This window comes from Aegilops tauschii, chromosome 7 (genome assembly GCF_002575655.3).
Source record: "Aegilops tauschii subsp. strangulata cultivar AL8/78 chromosome 7, Aet v6.0, whole genome shotgun sequence".
Classification (NCBI taxonomy): domain Eukaryota; kingdom Viridiplantae; phylum Streptophyta; class Magnoliopsida; order Poales; family Poaceae; genus Aegilops; species Aegilops tauschii.
In genome coordinates, this window is record NC_053041.3 from 28,896,237 (window position 1) to 28,903,393 (window position 7,157).

Genomic DNA, 7,157 nt, shown 5'->3' on the forward strand with positions numbered 1-7,157 from the left:
GCCTGGTGCCGCCATCCATCTGCTTTAGGTTTAGAGGCCCGACGGTGGGTTGCATGTAGATAGATGGTACTGCATTTTCGGTTTCTCATGCTACTGGCCCGCCTATTTTTCCCCAGATAATCGAGCTATTAGGGTGTGTGGCGAACGCCATGACGAGTCTTGTAGGCTGAGTCAAAGCGGATTATACAAACTTGTCAGTTTCCTCTAATATCTCAACTTGCACCATCAAACAACAAAAAATTATGTTGTACATATAATCTCTAACTAGATCAAGATGATGTTTGGTAGATAAAAGTTACATCTAGATTCCTGGCTAAATAATATGAATGAACATGGTGAAATGGGAGGGTATATATTGAGTCCAACACCACCAAACCAAAGAAACTTGGCAAGCACGTGGCAAGTGTGATACCACATGTACAACTCATGAGCTGTATTGTTAATTGGATTATTGTTTTTCATGCATAAAACTATTCGTCTGTGTAGCATGAGACAGTATTTTGGCCACCATATGTCGCATTATCTGCATTAACTATTTTAGACTTGATTGTATGTATAGTAAGTTGTATTTTTCTGAAACCTCTTAGGAATTTTGTTTTTTCTTAACTGAAGATCCATACTATTATAGCATAGTATCATATTTCATATCTGCATTGAATTTTTTTACTTTTCCACTTTTTAATTTTTTTTAAATCCGTGGCCCATATGATCTATATGTCATGCTTTTGTAGGAAAGCCATGGCAGATGCTGGCTTTCCCCGTAGATAATGTCCAAGTATCGCGCTCCTAAGGACATGTACAGTGGTTGATAAGGCGGCCATCTGTACAACATCATCTAGAGAAGCGAAAGGAACATGCTATACAAATCTCAACAATTAATAATTGCATGATCGTAAAATATCGGTGATTAAAATTAAAATAGAAAATGTATGAATAAAAGAAGATATCTGGTACAAGACAGGCCTTCTATTTCCTATAAAGAGATCATCAATTAGCTTAATCACGCCTGCCTTTCTTTCTCACTCTTCCACTTCATCAATTATCGTACGTAGCATTGTTACGATCATGCCATTGTACACGCCATTACTCAATGTCACTCTCACTCACCCCCGTGCACCCTAGCCCTAAATGCTCATCTCACCCTTTCAACTGGCGATCGAAGCTACTGCTCACTTTCCACCCCCACCCTCCACCCCCGCACCTGCTCGCCCACCCGCCTAGAGACCGGCATCCCGCCTCACTCCGGCGAGTCACACCAGTATCCTCCATGTTCATTGTTCTACCATTTTGCTTCTTTCGGCCATTGCAAGTTAGCCAATGATGTGTTTGGTTATGCATTGATCTATATAATGTTGGACAAGTATTGCCAACTCAAATCGTCATGTTCATTTATCCTCTTCATTTCCAATAAAGCATCAGTGTTACACACTACATATGTACTTCTTTGCATCATAAATCCGACATGTTTCCCATGCTACGAAATTTCATATCCACATAGTTTCACACCACCATAAAAAATCTCAAGTGCGGCATTTCACAGGAGTTGGACAATACTTGGCCCGGGTTTTCCTTTTCTACCATAGCAAGTGGGTGAATACAACTTGTACTTCCCTTGATAAAAGATGAACCTATGTCTTTAAATAAAAATATAATTAATTTGATTTCCTCCAAAGTGAGAGTTTATAGAGTGTGTGAGGGTGATAACGGGTTGCCCCACTACAAACAGAACCGAATTACTTGCCTCACTATTTGAGTTTGCTGCACCACGGGGGCAAGACAAGTAGTGGACCACTCCTTACCGGCCAAAGTTTTGATTATCAGTGAGTTGGAGGTCATTAAAATTATCAAATTCTTTCCAAAAAAGTCTTCAAATTCAGTTTATACACACATTGGATTTTCGATTAAAAAGAACAGTAGGATCACACATAATGCAGTGTAATGTAAAGATTTTTTTCCTGGGTCTGTGTGTTTAACATGGTCTATCCATATCATGGAGCATGTAGATTGCTTCTGGTCTATCTCACTGATTCGTGAGTCTTCCGTTGAGCTTATCAAAGCGATGCCCTTCACAAAACATGACTAAGGTGAGAAGCATGGATCTAAGGTCCACAATTCGCATGGTGTGACGTACACCAAAGTCCTAAATGTGTTTTTGACGACTACTTTACCCAAGGGAACTAGGCACTGGCCTTCGTGTGATCTAGCGGTGCCGTTTGGGTATGGAGGCAGTAGGTCCGGGTAATAGTAGTGAATGGGCAATTCGGTGAAGCCTGCACAATAGGATCAAACTTTTTGAAGTGGTTCCACTGCCTACAAGTGTTTTTAAAACCCTGGTCATACAAGTTTCATCATCACAAAGAGCAATGGTGGATGTCCGCCCAGATACATTGTCCACCATATTAAGCATGATAAAATAGATGGGTCGGCCCTCTGAAAACATCTAGATATATATTACACTGCATTATGTGTGACAAGACCAAAACAAAACTTGGGGTGGGTCCCAACTGTAGGACAATAACTGCCTAGAGAGAATGGCGGAGACTTGGTGAAGGAATCACAGGATACATTGTACTGAATGTTCAGCATGTTATCTGGGTCAAGTGCGTGATTCATGGGGGGGGGGGGGGGGGGGCGAGGAAGAGGAAAACAAGAAGGTGGTGAATGATCGACATGGTAATATGTGTGGCGCATCAGTGGTGATGATGCACTGAATGGACACACGGTCGAGACGAGGCTATTTAGCAATCTCAATTCTCAACTTGTTCGAGAATGGCATCCTCTATGCAGCATTGAAGACAGAGACGAAACATAATGTATAAGCCTCTCAGTTCCTTCCAATATCTCAACTTGCGCCGTCACATCACACAACATTTGTTTATTCTAGTTGATCTTTGTTACATAAAAGTTAAATCTCTATTCCTGTCAAAATAAGCATAGGCCCGGATAGCGCAAGCATGAATGGATACATTGAAATATGAGAGGGTATTTTTTGAAATCAATACCACCGAAGAAACTCGGGAAGCATGTGGGAAGTATGACACCAATTAACATGTACGATTTGTTCAAATATAAAAAGATTAACATGTACGACTCATGAGCTATATTGCTTATTAGACTATTACTTTTGGCGCAAAATCTATCATCGGTGTAGCATGTGCCAGCATTTTTTCCGTGATCTGTCACAAGATCTGGATGATCTTTCTTACACTTGATTTTATATATAGTAAGTTGTACACAGATAAGCGGTGCATAACTATCATACTCATCCTCTATAACACTAAGCACCCTAGTTTTCAAGAGCTCACATAAAATTGAGGTCTTTAATTAGGATTAGGTCACCCAATTTTGACCGGGTCAATATTCTCAAAGTTATCTCATTCTATTCTCTACTACTATAGTACATAAATTTTTGAATTTTCCTTGGTCCTGATTTCTCGCCATAGAGCCATAATCTGCACCACCCATTTGCTGCATCCAACGGTCAAACATGCAGCGAATCCCTCAAACACTAGCCGTCCATTCACATGCATCGGATGGCTATCATTTGCTAGCTCTCTGTCGGCCTGCAAAAAAAGCTGCTATGCACGAGCCGATGTTTGTAAAAGAAACCAATGACCAAAGGGACACGGCACCCAGATGGGCCCCGTCATCTTCCACAATCCTCTCAATCTTTCTTGTTCTCTTTACTATATAAAATCCCCTGTATGAAATTAACATGCTTCATTCTGGTGTCTCCGCTCTGCAAGGAGCTATCTGCAGTGCAAATTTTCTGATGCAATAAATATTGTTAATTTATTTTGTTATACTATGTTCCAATACAACTTTACAAATGTGCGGGAAAAAAGAAATATTACAAGGCTTTTGTGTGTTTTTTTCAAGACAGTACAATCGAAGTCGTTCATATGCACGTGCATACACTCACCCCTATAAATGCACGCACGCACACTCTACCCCTATGATCATCTCCGAGAGACTGGACCGACATAGCATTTGAGATTTTACGAAGTCACCACAGGCGCATCGCAGTCGACGGAAAGTCTTCTCCCACTGAACGAACATCGCTGAAAGTCTGAAATAAATTCAGAAATAATATGAACACCAGTGTCAAAAATAATACGAGCACCAGTGTCAAGTTTAGGACTTAAACTCTGGTGGGCTAAGGATACTACTATCTTCCTAATCATCCAGTCACGGATTAGTTCGTAGGCCTTTGAATGTTGGTACTTGGTGCAACCAAACGAATTTATGCAAAGCAAGATTTGTTCCTTCCCTCTCAAAATAATACATTTGTATTGCACGTGCTGTTAACTAGTCTTTCATAGTATATACTATACTTCCCAACTTTTAAGGCCTTGCAATTGATTGAGATATTCAATTTAGAATTTGGTCAGCCTGATTTTGACCAGGTCAAAAAATTAACAAGAACTCTCTCATTCAATTTTTTTAATTCTCTGTATTCCCATTTTGAAGCTTTTTCATTCAATTAAGGTATTTAATTTTGCAGTTGGTTTACGATTTTGATCGGGCCAACGATTTTTCAAATCAATCAGCAGCAATCGGCCTATAAAAATATATCAATCCCGTGTACCCTCCCACCACCTAGAGAAAAGAAACATCACCATGTGATATTGTAGCACCAATATAGTAATTGCAGTTCAAAGCATAAATTTCCCCACATAAATATACGTTGGTTAGCGGATAATACATAACTACACCACAAAGGCCCATCAAATCACCGCACTATAAATAAAAATAAGACACACTCCATCATCTTCCCACCCGTCAAATTAAATTTTCCATCAGTTCCAAAAAATAAGGGGTATTATTTTTTGAAAGTTCAATCTTCTTTAACTTTGAACAAGTTCAGAGCAAAAAATACCGTCATCCACAATATTAAACAAAAAAGCATGGAAATTCATTACAGGAAATTTAACAACATTTCTTGAAAATTTCCTGTCGCTTGGGACTGCCACGTCCAGAGCTGCAGCAAAAAAACAGTAAAGTTAATTCCACCTCCACACTGTCATCATGTATGATGGCAGAGCATTTAGCTATCTATTTACAGATGTGTCATGAAGTTTCCAGTATCGAATACCTGTGTAGCAAGTGTGGCAACTCCAATTCAACAAGGGTTTCTCGTGCTGTTTTACGGAAAGGAGATCCCTGATGACAAAATATGTACTGGTCAGGTTCTGGGACTGGTACTACACAAAAACAAAAGGCAAAGAACTAGACCTCGTATGCCCAGATCTCTATCGGCTGGGGTGGAAGCTTTGAAACAGTGTAGGAAGATCATGCTTGTTTGTCAAATATGATTCAGATATTACATTAGAAAGAAACATAAAATTTGATACAGCAACGACATATATCACCTAAGAAACCACAGAATTGGTGAGGAAATTCTTGCATACCTTATAAGGGAACTGTTTCTTTCCTCCCGTTTCTTAAACCATTGGACGAAATGTTGGCCTCTCACACCTGAAAATTTTACATGGCAATCGTAAACACAATGATTGTCCATACATGAAAATTGTCAGCTAAAAAATGCAGGTGTTGCGAACATAAAAGTTATTCACCTTTCAACAAAATGGACAGCTGAAAGTTTTAGCCAGAATGCACCAACAGTTAAAGCAAAGAATAAATCAGAAGCAGAGAAAACTATCAGCCTTGTGGTGCTCAATTTCAAGCCCAGCTAGAAGAGGATCCTAGGGGAAGAACCCTACGACAAAGAGGCTGGTGCCGAGGCGGAAAGGCAGGGCGAGGGAGACACCGGCGATGCTGCCGAGCTGGCCATCCTTGACCGCGATGCGCCTGGGCACGGGGCACCAACCCGGCTGGCGGTGAGAACTCTGGCGGCTCATAGGAGGCGGAGGCGAAGGCGGAGTCAGGCTGCGTGGCGACCCTCAGGTTAACTGACGCCGTCCTCCAGGTGCCGGTCGTGGATGCGATGCGCGAGGGGAGGAGAGGCGGGAAGCGGAGGCCGCCACGGCCCGCTGGAGCGAGCGAGTGGACAGGGGAGGAGTCTCCACGAACTCGGGTTTTCTTTATCGCTCTTTATATGTCTGGGTGCCTCAAAAGATTGTTGTTATTAAATTCAGATAGATGGTCGTAATCAGTCCCGTGTCTATTTCAGAACTCATCGAAATAGCAGTTCTTTCCCATAGTTTTCTGCACGAGCGACAATGTTTTGAGTCCAGAATTTCGAAACTGATCGAAAGACCACCTCGACTCCAAGTGCTGCTAAGGAGAGCGGTGTTACATAGACGGGAGAAGCAGAAAGAGTCGATGGAGGTTGCCGGATCATGTGGCAGACAGGGTGAACAGGTTTGTTGGGTTCACACCGCACAACACACCCAAACCCAGGAGGAAGTGTAGAGGGTTGGGCTGCAGGGTGGCGTCGCCGATGCCATCTGCGTGGGCACCAGCACGACATCAGGGGAGTCATTGGAGATGTTGAACGGGACAATCATGGCGGCCCAAGGCTCCGAAAGCATGTTGACGAAGCTTGCGGCAACATACGATGCGAGGCGAGTGCAGCCCTGAACCTTGAAGGTGGAGTCAAAGCGGAATACATGAGCTAGTCAGTTTTCTCTAATATCTCAACTTCTGCCCTGGCACACGACAAAAAATTTGATGTAGACATGATACCTAGCTCAATCAAGCTGTTGTGTGCTAGACAGAAATCACATCTTGATTCCTGGCTAAATAAGCTCATGGCAGCCTCGCAGAAATAGAAACAGAGGGCTGAGTAGCTCAAATATGAATAAATATAGTGAAATATGCAAGCTATATATACTAGTCAACAACCCGTGCGTCTGCACGGGCTAGTTTTTAATGCATGGTTACTTAGCAATGGTCTCTTGAAAGTCTATTGATTTTGCAAATAGTTGTCACTCCTATACTTGTTAGAATTTTTTTATATATGTGTGTATTTCCTTCTAAAACAAATGTGAAAACTAAAGTGCTAATTTTTGTGGGCATCCTAAAATGGAACTCAAATGCCTTATAAATAATTATAACTTTGAAATAAATATAATGAAGCATAGAATAGTTTCATCTAGTTTATATTTATTCTATCGTCTCTCCTTGTTTTTGCGTTCTGATTAAGCATTTATTTCTTATGCTTAAGACATATTATATAAATTTAGTAAATCAAA

At 41.2% G+C, this 7,157-nt stretch overlaps 1 pseudogene; it reads right to left on the reverse strand.

The window, feature by feature from the left end:
- Positions 1-1,969: 1,969 nt before the first annotated feature.
- Positions 1,970-6,470, reverse strand: LOC109732462 (uncharacterized; annotated as a pseudogene).
- Between the last annotated feature and the right edge of the window lie 687 nt (positions 6,471-7,157).